Source organism: Aegilops tauschii, chromosome 5 (genome assembly GCF_002575655.3).
Source record: "Aegilops tauschii subsp. strangulata cultivar AL8/78 chromosome 5, Aet v6.0, whole genome shotgun sequence".
Taxonomy (NCBI): Eukaryota; Viridiplantae; Streptophyta; class Magnoliopsida; order Poales; family Poaceae; genus Aegilops; species Aegilops tauschii.
This window is the reverse complement of record NC_053039.3, coordinates 129,676,214-129,691,064: the sequence shown is the minus strand read 5'-3', so window position 1 is coordinate 129,691,064 and position 14,851 is coordinate 129,676,214. Positions and strand designations below refer to the sequence as shown.

The 14,851-nt window shown below is 42.4% G+C and overlaps 1 pseudogene; it reads left to right on the top strand.

Moving 5' to 3' along the window:
* Nucleotides 1–9,902, top strand: part of LOC141022622 (beta-fructofuranosidase, insoluble isoenzyme 4-like) — a 40,253-nt pseudogene extending 30,351 nt beyond the window's left edge.
* Nucleotides 9,903–14,851: the final 4,949 nt, after the last annotated feature.

The window sequence follows — 14,851 nt, the reverse complement described above, 5'->3', positions numbered from 1 at the left end:
TAGTTGATGTGTATCAATACAGAGTTGCTCCTAGAGCTGTATGGTGGAAGAAGGGAGGCAGGTAGAGGCTTAGGCTGCTCCCTCTCCTTGGGTGTTGCTTGCTATGTGTGTGTGAGTGATCGCTACGGTTCTCGTCGTGCGTAAGTGAGCTCTACCTATGCATGAGGGCTCCTGGGGGTTTTATAGGTCAACCCCCCAGGGGTACAAGGGTAATGTTACAAGGCCGTGGGGCCGGGTTGTCATAGTCCGGGAAGCCGGCGCTGGGACCCGCCGGGGGTCAGGGCTCGCCGGGTTCTCCGGGCGCGGGGCCCGCCGGGTACGGGGGCACTGTTGGCCGTCCTGTCGATCGTCAGGGAGTGGCCGGGTTGAGTCGGCTACACTGGCGCTCCATCAGGTCGCCGCTTGCTAGCGTCATTGATGACGATAGTTGCACTGTTGCCACGCCGGCCCTATTCAGCGAGTAGGTGGGGCACTGTTGCCGCGCCCCGACTGACTAGAGGCATGGGCGGGGCACTGTTGCCTTGGTCATCGGTAGGTGGAGACTCGTCCCATCGTATGGCTGGGATGGGATGGAAGCTGACCCATGGCCGGGTTGGAGAACACGCCAAGGGTGGAGCTGGTTTCTTGGGGAAGTCTTGGTGCGCCGGGCTCGGCTGTCTTGAGCTGGTTGTTGGGGCCGAGTTGAGGAGTCCGGCCGGGTTGGAGAGTTTGGCTGGGTCGAGGGGCTTGGCCGGGTCGAGCGACCCGACCAAGCGTGAGCCGGCTTGAGGGGCATTGCTGGCCCTGTTGTTTTTGAAAAGGATCCGGGTTCCGTTGCCTGCCTAGGGTTCATCCCCCCGACACCTTCTGTTATGAGTAAATTTGCGACACCTACACCTGTTATTGATTCTGATATGTCGCATGTTATTGATGATGCCACTTCTGCTATGCATGATGCTTATGATGAAACTACTTCTATGCTTGATAATACCGTGCCATTAGGTGAATTTCTTGATGAACAACTTGCTAGGGTTAGAGAGAATGAAATTATTGAAACAGATAATATTGATGAAAGTGATGATGAAGATTCTCCCCCTAGATATGAATTTCCTGATGTGCCTGAGGGTTATGTTATGGATGAAGAAATTGCTAGAGACTTTTTTGCTTGCAAAGATAGATATGATCTTAAGAAACTGTTAGCTAAGCTGAAAGAAAAGTCTTTGAATGCTAGAATGAAATATGACCCTGCTTTTGCTACTTCACCTATCTGTATTTCTGATAAGGATTATGATTTCTTTGTCGATCCTGAGTTAATTACTTTGGTTGAATCTGATCCTTTTTATGGCTATGAATTTGAAACTGTTGTGGCACATCTTACTAAATTGAATGATATAGCCACCCTATTCACACATGAGGAAAAAATTCATTACTACTATATCCTTAAGTTATTTCCATTCTCATTAAAGGGTGATGCTAAAACATGGTTTAATTCTCTTGCTCCTGGTTGTGTGCGTAGTCCCCAGGATATGATTTATTACTTCTCTGCTAAATATTTCCCTGCTCATAAGAAATAAGCTGCCTTAAGGGAAATATATAATTTTGTGCAAATTGAAGAAGAGAGTCTCCCACAAGCTTGGGGGAGGCTTCTCCGATTACTTAATGCTTTGCCTGATCATCCTCTCATGGAAAATGAAATGCTTGATATCTTTTATAATGGACTAACCGATGCTTCCAGAGACCACCTGGATAGTTGTGCTGGTTGTGTTTTCAGGGAAAGAACTGTTGTGCAAGCTGAATTGCTATTGAATAATATATTGAGTAATGATAATGATTGGACACTTCCTGAACCAACTCCTAAGCGAACTCCGAACAAAAGGGGTATTCTATTTCTCAGTCCTGAAGATATGACAGAGGCAAAGAAATCTATGAAAGAAAAGGGTATTAAAGCTGAAGATGTTAATAATTTACCACCTATTGAAGAAATACATGGTCTTAATAACCCGACACAGGTAGTAAAGGTAAATTCTCTCTATATATTTGATGAAGGTGATATTCCTCGTAATAAGTCTGCTAGCCAATGCTTGGATGAGTTTGATAATTTTATTGTTAAACAAGAAAACTTCAATGCTTATGTTGGTAGACAATTGAAACGTAATGCTTATATGGTTGAACACTTGAGTGATTATATGTCTAGAGTTAAAGGTGACCTTAAACTTATTAGTAAACATGCTTCTATGGTTACCACTCAGGTAGAACAAGTGCTTAAAGCACAAGATGATTTGCTCAATGAATTAAATAATAAGAAAAATGATAATGCTATTAGAGTTATGACTAGAGGGGGTAGAATGACTCAGGAACCTTTGTATCCTGAGGGCCACCCTAAGAGAGTTGAGCAAGATTCTCAGAGAACTAATGTTGATGCACCTAGTCCTTCTAAGAAGAAGAAAAAGAAAAATGATAGGACTTTGCATGCTTCTAGTGAACCTGTTGTTGACACACCTGAGAATCCCAATGATATTTCTATTTCTGATGCTGAAACACAATCTGGTAATGAACATGAACCTAGTGATAGTGATGATGTTCATGTTGATGCTCAACCTGGCAATAACAATGATGTAGAGATTGAACCTGCCGTTGATCTTGATAACCCACAATCAAAGAATCAACATTATGATAAGAGAGACTTCGTTGCTAGGAAGCACGGTAAAGAAAGAGAACCATGGGTTCAGAAACCCATGCCTTTTTCTCCTAAACCATCCAAGAAAAAAGATGGTGAGGATTTTGAGCGCTTTGCTGAAATGATTAGACCTATCTTTTTGCGTATGCGTTTGACTGATATGCTTAAAATGAATCCTTATGCTAAGTATATGAAAGATATTGTTACAAATAAAAGAAAGATACTGGAAGCTGAAATTTCCACCGTGCTTGCCAATTATACTTTTAAAGGTGAAATACCAAAGAAACTAGGAGATCCAGGAGTACCAACTATACCATGCTCCATTAAAACAAACTATGTTCAAACTGCTTTATGTGATCTTGGAGCCAGTGTTAGTGTCATGCCTCTCTATTTATATCGTAGACTTGATTTGAATAAGTTGACACCTACTGAAATATCTTTGCAAATGGCCGATAAATCAACTGCTATACCTGTCGGTATTTCTGAGGATGTGCCTGTTGTGGTTGCAAACGTTACTATTTTAACGAACTTTGTTATTCTTGATATTCCCGAGGACGATAGTATGTCGATTATCCTTGGTAGACCCTTTTTGAATACTGCAGGGGCTTTTATTGATTGCAACAAAGGCAATGTCACTTTTCATGCTAATGGTAATGAGCATACGGTACACTTTCCGAGGAAACAACCTCAAGTCCATAGTATCAATTCTATTGGAAAATTTTCAACGATTACTATTGGAGGTTTTGAATTCCCTCTTCCTACTGTCAAGAAGAAATAGGATATTCTTATTGTTGGGGACATGCATATCCCTGTTGAGGTAACCTAGTGTTATTCGAAAATTCTCCGGTTTCATATTATTCGGAAAGAGTTTGTTAACAAGACTTGATCAACCTTGTTAGTGGATTCCTTTTGATGAGCACGAGACGGATGAAGTTAGAAAGCACAACTCTCTGTGCCCTCCATTTACTTTCTGTTATTTAGATTAAATAAAGCAAAAATAGTATTTTCTGTCTGTTTTCTGAATTATCCTTGCAATAAAAATACCCCGAAAATAAAAGTTCTCCAAATGTCCTGAAAATGAAATATGATTTTTTGTAGAATATTTAAGAATTTCAGGCACTGAGAACACACCAGGGGGGCCACCATTTGGCCACGAGGGCACAGGACGCGCCCACCCCTACCTCATGGGCCCCACGTGGACCCCCTCCACTTATTCCAGCACCCACTCACTTCGTCTTCCTCCAGAAAAAATCCTCCCATAGCTCAAACCCGTGTTCTAGCTCATCTGGCTGCCATTTTCGATCTCTTTGCTCAAAGCTCCATTCACAAAACTATTTTGGGGGATTGTTCTTTGGTATGTGACTCCTCCAAAGGTCTAATTAGTTTTTGTTCTAGTGCTTTATTTATTGCAAATTTTTGCTGCCAAGGTGACCCTGTTCTTGAGCTTGCATGTCAAATTTATATGGTCAAAAGTAGTTTTAATGCATGATATTGCCTCTAGGCACTTGTGGGAGTAGTTGCTATCAATCTTGTTGAGTTTGGTTCACTTTTATTTTGAGTCACTAAAATTTCAGAAATTTTTCAGAGAAAGAAAATGATGAAGAGATTGTTGAGGAGCTCTTCGAGCCGAAGCTCGAAGGATAAGCAGAATGAGGAGAATAAAAAGCCCAAATACAATCTTCCTCGCACTGCAGAGGTTCGGCCGTGCGAATGGCCTTGTGACGCGTTCTTGAGAGCCGCCGGAATTTACGATGACTTTTATTACTTGGCTGAGAATGCAGGCCTCACCGACTTCCTCCATGACCAACGCGAACAGTGTCTCCTACTCACTAATATTTTTGTGCAAAAATTTTATTTCCATTCTAAGAAATCACCACCTTCAGTGGAGTTTCACTTATATGATGAGGTTAAGGAGATGTCACTCCATGATTTTTGTCGGGTCTGCAAGATACCCTTTGTGGGCAGCATCGAGGAACCACATCGTAGTGATGTGGATGGATTTATTGATAGAATTATTGTAGGGGAAACGAGGAAAGTTTCCGATGCAAGAATTACTAGTATACATTTTCCTGTTCTACGTTACTTTGCAATATTTGCTAGTAGATGCTTAATTGGTCGCGGGAACAGCGGAAATCTTAGTGCTCCTGATCTTGTCATTTTGCGCCATGCTTTGTTTCGTGATACAACTTTCAGCTTAGGTGCTATTGTTGCTAAATGATTAAGTCTGAACCGTACAAAGGGCCCCATCTTCGGAAGAATCTTTGCTTCACGCCTTGCTAAACACTTTGAGATACCTATTAGGCATTATGAGAAAGAGGAAAAGTTGGTGCCCCTATTTTTCTAGATTATAAGAGTATGGTAGCACATGAATTTATTGTTAAAAGTAAGAAGAAGATGCTTAAGTATAATTCGATATTTGGTAAAACTCACTATGAGACTATTTCCTTGCCTGCACCCTCTTTGTTTAACATACTTTCAGGCACGTACCTCATCTTACCCGAGGCCATTTATGCATACTGGAGGCTGACACAAGTCCAAGAGGCTGAGCCTGAGCCACAACTTGACCCTTATCGACAGTCTGTTTATCAGTGGGATCCGGAGGAGATCACCAACTAGTGGCACCCTGAGGACCCTCCTCAGTACACTGGAGAGAGTAGATTCGATCTGTGGCATAAACCAACTTAGGCCAAAAGCCTAAGCTTGGGGGAGTACGTATTTCTCACCGACATTACATTCATGTTCACACACTCATTCTAGTTGTCGGTGCTCATACTTTTTCATTGTACTATCGATGCTAGTTTATTTTCTTTTCTAAGCCTTCTTGTGTGTTTGAAAAACCTTAAGAAGAAAAAAAATTAGTTGTAGCTTTTAGCTAGTTTACTTTCCATGCCTGTAGTAGTAGTAATTAAAATAAAACCCAAAAAGATTTCTCGTTGTTCTTTTGCTTGTTGGAGCTTTCCCGTGTAAATAGTTTTATTTCTTTTCTTATTCTTTGGGGGTCGAGAGGAGAAGACCATGATGAAAATGTTGAGTGGCTATCATATGCATTATTGTTGATTTAACCAAGAGAACATATTACCTTGTCTTCTCCCTTGTATTAAATTCTTGCCATACACGTGCACTATTATTATTATCCACACCGTTCGGTTGTGTGAGTGAAAGGCAATAATGACGATATATGATGGACTTAGTGAGATGAGAGAAGCTGGTATGAACTTGACCTATCTTGTTTTTCTAAATATGATTAGTTCATCATTCCTGATTCAGCCTATTATGAATGAAACATGTTTGCAATGACAATTAGAGATTATAGTTGCTCATTCCATGCTTAATTAGCTAGGAGTTTAATGGTTTACCTTGCGTGCCAACATGCTATTAAAATGGTTGTGATGTGGTATGATAGGGTGGTATCCTCCTTTGAACGATTCGAGTGGCTTGACTTGGCACATGTTCACACATGTAGTTGAAACAAAATCAACATAGCCTCCACGGTATTTATGTTCATGGTGATTTATATCCTACTCATGCTTGCACTCATTGTTGATTAATCTTAATGCATGTTCATGACTGTTGTCGCTCTCTAGTTGGTCGCTTCCCAGTCTCTTTCTAGTCTTCACTTGTACTAAGCGGGAATACTGCTTGTGCATCCACTTCCATAAACCCCAAAGTTATTCCATATGAGTCCACCATACCTTCCTATATGCGGTATTTACCTGCCGTTCCAAGTAAATTTGTATGTGCCAAACTCTAAACCTTCAAATGAAATTCTGTTTTGTATGCTCGAATAACTCATGTATCAACTAGGGTTGTCTATATCTTCCATGCTTGGTGGGTTATTCTCACGATGAGTGGACTCTGCTCATCACTCACGAGAAAATGGCCGGTAACCGGGATGCCTAGTCCCATGCTCAAATCAAATCAAAATAATTGCAAACAAAACTCCCCCAGGATTGTTGTTAGTTGGACGGCACCCGTTGTTTCGGACAAGCCATGGATTGATGTTTGTTGTTGGTGGGGGAGTATAAACTTTACCATTCTGTTTGGGAACTGCCTGTAATGTGTGTAGCATGGAGGGTATCGAGATCTCTTGATTGTTATGTTGACAATGAAAGTATGCCACTCAAAATATTATTTATCTCTATTTCAAAACTCGAGCCCTGGCACCTCTACAAATCCCTGCTTCCCTCTGCGAAGGGCCTATCTATTTACTTTTATGTTGAGTCATCATGCTCTTATTAAAAAGCACTAGTTGGAGAGCACTGCTATCATTCGCATGCATTGCTATTAATTTACATTGAGTATGACTGTGACTGAATCTCTTTTACCATGAATTACAATTTCTAGTCAGTCCTTGATCTTCAGGGGTGCTCTGCATTTATGTTTTGCGGTCTCAGAGAGGGCTAGCGAGATACCATCTTGTTATATCATGTTATGATTGTTTTGAGAAAGTGTTGTCATCCGAGATTTATTATTATTGCTCGCTAGTTGATTATGCCATTGATATGAGTAAACATGAGACCTAAATGTTATTGTGACTATGGTTAGTTCATAATCTTTGGTGAAAACTGGAATGCTGGCTTTACATATTTGCAACAACAAGGTCAAACAGAGTTTGTAAAAGTTTTTCTTTATCACTTTCAGTTTGTCAACTGAATTGCTTGAGGACAAGCAAAGGCTTAAGCTTGGGGGGTGTTGATACGTCTCCAACGTATCTACTTTTCCAAACACTTTTGCCCTTGTTTTGGACTCTAACTTGCATGATTTGAATGGAACTAACCTGGACTGACGCTGTTTTCAGCAGAACTGCCATGGTGTTATTTTTGTGCAGGAATAAAAGTTCTCGGAATGACTTGAAAATCCACGGAGACACGTTTTGGAATTAATGAAATATATTGGCGAAAGAATCAGCATCAGGGGGCCCACACCCTGTCCACGAGGGTGCAGGGCGTGCCCCCCTGCCTCGTGCACCCCCTGGGACTCCACCGACCTCAACCCCAAATATTCACTTTCGGGGAGGAAAAAATTAGAGAGAAGGATTCATTGCGTTTTACGATACGGAGCCGCCGCCAAGCCCTAATCTTCCTCGGGAGGGCTGATCCGGAGTTCGTTCGGGGCTCCGAAGAGGGGAATCCGTCGCCATCGTCATCATCAACCATCCTCCATCACCAATTTCATGATGCTCACCACCGTGCGTGAGTAATCCCATCGTAGGCTTGCTGGATGGTGATGGGTTGGATGAGATTTACCATGTAATCGAGTTAGTTTTGTTAGGGTTTGATCCCTAGTATCCATTATGTTCTAAGATTCATGTTGCTATGACTTTGCTATGCTTAATGCTTGTCACTAGGGCCCGAGTGCCATGATTTCAGATCTGAACCTATTATGTTTTCATGAATATATGTGAGTTCTTGATCCTATCTTGCAAGTCAATAGTCACCTACTATGTGTTATGATTCGGCAACCCCGAAGTGACAATAATCGGGACCACTCCCGGTGATGACCGTAGTTTGAGGAGTTCATGTATTCACTAAGTGTAAATGCTTTGGTCCGGTACTCTATTAAAAGGAGGCCTTAATATCCCTTAGTTTCCAATAGGACCCCGCTGCCACAGGAGGGTAGGACAAAAGATGTCATGCAAGTTCTTTTCCATAAGCACGTATGACTATATTCGGAATACATGCCTACATTACATTGATGAACTGGAGCTAGTTCTGTGTCACCCTATGTTATAACTGTTGCATGAGGAATCGCATCCGACATAATTATCCATCATTGATCCATTGCCTACGAGATTTTCACATCTTGATCTTTGCTTAGTTACTTTTCCGTTGCCACTGTTATGATTGCTACAAAAACTACTACTGTTACTTTGGCCACTGTTACTGTTACTTCCATACTACTTTGCTACTAAATATTTTGCTGCAGATATTAAGTCTTTCAGGTGTGGTTGAATTGACAACTCAACTCCTAATACTTGAGAATATTCTTTGGCTCCCCTTGTGTCGAATCAATAAATCTGGGTTGAATACTCTACCCTCGAAAACTGTTGCGATCCCCTATACTTGTGGGTTATCAATGGTCACGGCCAATTGAACAACAACACACAATCACAAAACCCATCTACTTTTTACCCTAGTTTTACATCCCTCCCTTGTTCTTTCTCTCTCGTTCTTCGTTCGTTCTTCGTGTTGAAGGGCAGTGATCCTCGAGGCTCTAGGGCGGGCGAACCGACCTAGGGAAGCCCATAGCCGCCACACGTCCAGACGGGATCCCTCCCGGGCGCGTGGGGTTTCGGGTCCTGAGAAGCACCCATTGGATTGCTTGCGTACCGCGCTTCCGTACGGGTCTCCTTTGACGTGAGCTGCGGTGCATCACCCTCGGTGTTGGAGATACACGGTGACGTGTTCGTGTACGAACAGCCTCAAATTCATTTTTCGACTCGAAGAAGGGTAGGAGGATCATATGGGGTTGGACTAGCGATACTGACAGTTCTTCAGACGATGTAGCAAAAGCTTGGGTTGGAATCCATTTAAGAAAATCTGCCTCTCATTGGCTATAAATGCTTCATATTGAAATATTGATTTAGCAAATCAGTGTAGCAACTTTAACATTTTTTCCTATTAATTTTAGGCAATTCCCAGGACAATTTGGTTAGACAACTATGACAAGCAGTTGCTTCAATGGCCAGTTGAAGAGGTCGAGTCCCTTTGAGAAATGAAATCAACCATCATGCACTAGAGCTGAAGAAGGGAGGTCTATTTGAGATTAAGGGAGCTGACAGTTTTAGGTACTTTCCTTTACATAAACAGGCTTGCATACTTACCTCAAAAAGTTTCAGGTCAGTAAAAGATGTAGGGTCTTCTGAAGTTAGTAATTATATAAAAACATATTTGGTAACAAAAGGACTGGCATGCTTAGGTGTTCTGTATATTTTTCGGAGCAACTGTGGCTAATCCGACACATCGTTCTCTTGAAACAGGGTGATGTCGAGATAGATTTTGAACTGACATCAATCGACAGCGTCGATCCTTTCGATCCTTCCTGACTTTTGGACGTGGAGAAGCATTTCCGGGAAGCGGGTGCATCGGTTCGTGGAGGCATAGGGCCATTTGGACTTATTGTCCTAGCCTCTAACAACATGGAGGAGCACACTGTTGTTCACTTCCGGTTGTACAAGTCAAAGCAGAAGTAGATGATGCTCATATAATCTGATCTAACAAGGTTAATGCTTATGGTTTTTCCTTAGTGTTTTATTTATCTCTAAAAATGTCTGAAGAGTAAAAAAGAATTCTTTTGTTTTCTTTGCACGGTTCTTCATTGAATTTGATCTTGAAAAGGAAAAGAAGATATCTCTGAGTACTCTAATGAGTTTGGGAAGCTATTTCATTTGAGTTTTTTACATCTGTGCCCCTGGTTCCTTAGCCATACTCATTCATCCCCACAATCTTAACTTTTGCTCACTTTTTGCCACTCCCTTGCCCGAAACCCTCAGAACTGGTCACAAACGGTGGATGTCGTCGGGTCAGTGCTTTGACCATTAACTCTGATGAGTGGGGCCGCGCTGACTGTGTCGCCCATTGGACCTGATGAGTGGGGTCGCATCGGACGATGTCGTTGTTCGCCCGTTGGGCCGTGGTTAGACTGTTGGGCCCAACGCGCGCCGCAATGACGGAAGCCTGTTATGCATGCACGACATGTCTAGCTAGCCTGCTATGCATGCACGACATGTGTAGCTAGCCTTCTATGCATGCACGTAGCTATCCTACCTGCATGCGCCGCTGTCCGCCGCCACGATGCGCTGACCGGCCTCTTTCTGCATGCGAGCCGCCACAGACGCTGGCCAGCCTCTTTCTTCACGCGAGCCGCCACGGACGCAGGGATGGTTGCTGTCACTGGTTCGTCTCATCTCGCACGCGTGTGTCCTCGATGTAGAGCATTGTTTCACACTTTTCGATCCACTCGCATCTATTCAACGTGGCAATTAAAACTTGTTGGCAATTAAAGTGGCATATCGATCGACGTGGCTCGTTTGAACGTAGCAAATCCAAAGCGCGGCCGGTGCCACTACCCTTCCCTTCCCCTTTCCCTATTTAAACCACCACCCCTCCACCTATTCTCGACATATCCATTTGCGCCGCCCCCTTCTCTTCTTCACCCAAACCCAGAGCACTCTCAAAGCGAGGCGAGGATGCAGTACAACGGCCCCACCTTCGAGCTCCAACCGACCGTGCCGGAGAGACGGTATTCGGTCGGTGTCGTTGTGGAGAGGACACTCCGCGTGTGGGCGTTCTCACGCTGGAGGGGTGCAAGGGGGTTTTCCCAGTGGTTCCTTGGTGCGGGCTTCGCCCACCTCCCGGTGGGTTCGCCGGTGATGTTCCGACTGGAGAAAGTGCGTCCAGACTCCAGCACTCCGCCGATAGGGCTCATCATTACCTTCACCAACAGATGATGCATACTACCTCCTTGGCAAGGTGTTTTGGTGTGGATGCGAATTCATCGCATTCACAACCCACAACATCTTCACAAACTTCGACTGCATCTTCCCCACCCGCGACGGTATGCACAACCTCCCCTACTACATCGGCGAGGACGGCATGGAGGAGGAGTAGTGAAGAGGAGGCACGGTGAAGATGGTGGTAAAGGCCCGGTCTCGTGAGCTTGTCTTGCCCTAGGGTGTTAGGGCTTTTTATCTTTTATATATTTCTATCTTAATTATGTCGTTGGTTGTACTGTGAACTTTTTATCTCTGTCGTGTTATCCCCTAGGAACTATGTTATGCTTGCTAGCCTTATTTGATATGTCGATGGTTATTTGTGTTTTGCTTGCTATTTCTATCTTATTTGACGTGAGATATCGCTAGATGGATATGGTGCCGTACACGATCCCTTCTGCTAAATCAATCAATGAAAGGGTATCCCTCAATGAAAACCAGCAAGTTTTGGGGTTAGCCATGTAAAAATGCTTGGAGGGTAGCCCATTCGTCTTGTTATATTCATGGTGTGTACTTGTGTAGGTCAAGTTTAAATGGCCCATTTAGAGTAGGGTCAAGTTTTCGCACGCGCGGATAATGGACTAGTTGAAGTGTCAAAAAGGAAACTAAAGCTAGAAAAATGAGCCATGTTGATGTTGAAAAGAAGAAGAAGAAAAACTAATGTTTTTGAATTGTTGGTGGCCCCATTCCGTATATTGTATGAACAAAAACAAGCTAATTTTTGAATAGTTTGTGGCCTATGCTATGGTTTAGGGCACCCTATGTTTTATGTAAGAAGTATGCCATGGTTGCTACTTTCTATGTTATGGATGTATGCTTGCTACGTGAGATATCGGTAGATGGATATGGTGCCGTAGCCGAGCCGTAGACATGCTCTCTAGATGGATATGGTGCCGTAGCCGAGCCCTAGACATGCTCTCTAGATGGATATGGTGGCTAACGGTGCCACCGTACTTTATTTTAGACATGGTCTCAAATGGATATCATGATCTACATAATTAAGTTTGACATGCTCTTAATAACAAAAACAAAAACAAAAAATCATGTATACAATATTTTTCTTGCAACAAAAACATGTCTATAATACCCACATGTCAAAAAATCAAAGTGTTGTGCCATAGGCTATATACAGAAGGAAATTGCCACGATATGTACAAATAAATTTGACATGGGCAAGTCCAACAATAAATTGATTTACCATCATGCACTATTTTTGTTCGGAATGGCAATAAATGGATTTACCATGGCAATAATCAAGGAAAAAAATAGAGCCAGCGCGTGCACTATTTTCTAGGCCTCTTTTATCTTTGTGGGCCTTCGACACTCAACGCAATGAGACGGCTCAACCAGAGCTTAGTTTCAATAAGGGCCCTAGAACTACGTTGTTTTTCTTCTGCGGTCGGTGTTGTCTAATGAAACTTAAGAAACTGAAAGTGTACAAAACCAACAAAACTGACATGATCCACAAATTAAGCAACACAGAGCCTAGAGCACATGATACACAAATTAAGTAACACAGAGCATAGAGCACATGATCCACAAATTTAAGCAAATTGTAGAGCACATGATCCACAAATTTAACCAAATCCTAGAGCACATGATACCACACTAATAACATCTCTAATGAGTGATGACCAGCAAGTAAGCAAATCCTAGATCAACTAAACAAAAATAAAAGGGATAAAATCCTAAAGCTATCAGATTTGCCTGCTTGTTCAATTGAATCATCTCCTTCAAGTTCTTGTTCATCTTCTTTAATTCCCCCTTCAGATCTGCATCCCCAACTATCAGAGCAGCACTTTCAGAGACCAAATTCATTGGTGCTGACGGCAGATTGAGCTCCCGGGTTGGGGCCCCATTGAATTGAATCCGCTTAACGTAGTCATCCAACCATTCAAAATGTGTGCATTTCTTCACAATCTGAAACAAAAACATGAACCCTAAATCCCAGATCGAAAAAGAATTAAAAGCAAATAGAAAAAGAAATCAGAGAAAAATCATGAGATCTAACCTGCCCCTGTGGCTTGCTCTCGCATTTCACGAACTCGCGCCCATAGTTGCCATTCTTGACCTCCTTCAAAGTCAAGCGTATCAGTGGCGCGCTGCATGGGCAGTCAGGACATCACTCCATGGGAAGTGGACCATACTGGGTCCACGAGGGGCGGGAGGCTGAAGTGGAGCTCGACATATCGCCCAAAGTCATCGGAGAAGAAGAAGGAGAGGAGTGGCTCCTCTCGTTGTCGGAGAAGAAGAAGTAGAGGAGGAGTGGATCCTCTCGTCGCCGCAGAATAAGCAGCAGAAGAAAGGGGAGGCACAACCAACAAGTCTTGCGGATCGCCTCTCGCGGATCGCCCCATGATCCAACGATGCGGAGCCGTCCATGTGATCCAACGGCGTGGAGCCTGCACGCAGCCTGCCCTTGGAATTCCTTATAGAAGACCACATCTGAGGGTTGACGCTTGGCGCTAGGGTATGATCGGATGACTGACGTTCGGAGCTAGGGTTAGGCGAAACCCCGCAGGGTTTAGAGGGATTTTGAGCTGGTCAACGGGGTTCCTTTTCTTTCTATATGAAATTCGACGATTTTGTTTGTGTTCATGTTGGCATTCCAAGGCTTTGACTGAGCATAGCTAATTTAAAAATAATCGAAAAAATATGAAACCTTCGTCGTTCGTCGTTTTATAAGACACGCTAACGAGGAAAAATACTAAACTTGGTATACAGACATTTACAAAAAAAACCTAGCTAGCACGATCGAGGTCAAATGAGCACCATTAATTTAAAAAAACAAAAAATATATAACCTGTGCACAATGTTGTCTTGTGTGACATGTTACCAACCAAAAATCATAAACTTTGTCTATGGACATTTTCATGAAAAAACCTTCACACACATGAGCTATCACGTACAACGTTTCATAGAGACCAAGGAGAGGAGGTAGGGTTCCCTTCGGTTTTTGAAAATTAAAAAAACAAAAAAAACACCAAAGCTTGATTTCAAAGTGAATAAGAAGGATCTGAACTTAGTTTTCCATTTTCATATTTTAAACGTGTTTTTAATGGTTTTCTATTAAAGTATATTTTTTCAAAAAAATGTAAAAATATAAAGATTAATTTAATAAAAAGTGATTATTCAAATCTACACTATATAAATTGAATAGGTGTTAATAAAAAATAGTTGGCTCATTTGGAGTAGGTCCAAAAAAACTTGATTAAAAATGGGGTTGTTTACCCTAGCTTGGGAGCTCATTTGGAGCACATTTCTCATGACTACAAGTTTTACCACACAAAAGAGATCGGATTGATCACCTAACGTTTATAATAGTTCAGCAAACTTTGCAACTCACACCATAGGGGAATGGACATCAAGTGTTGGTTCAAATTCAAAGTTTGCCTAAAATTCAAATTTTGCCTCAGTTTTGTATTCTACCTCAAATTTCACATCAAATTACAAATGGAATTATTACACCTTACAAGTTTTCACAGTAGTTCAAATTGACGACAGAATCCTTATTACAAATCCTTAAAGTTCAAAGTTTATGACTTGCATTCAAGTTCAAATTCAAATCTTTGCCTTGCTCCTTGTGTTCCGGGATGGGTTAACCGTCTTGCTTCTGGTTTCCCTGGCTTGGATATTTTGTGCTTTTGAAAGCTTTGTCTTGTTAATTCTGATCTTCACTTCTGGTGGTGGCAGTTTTGTTGAGC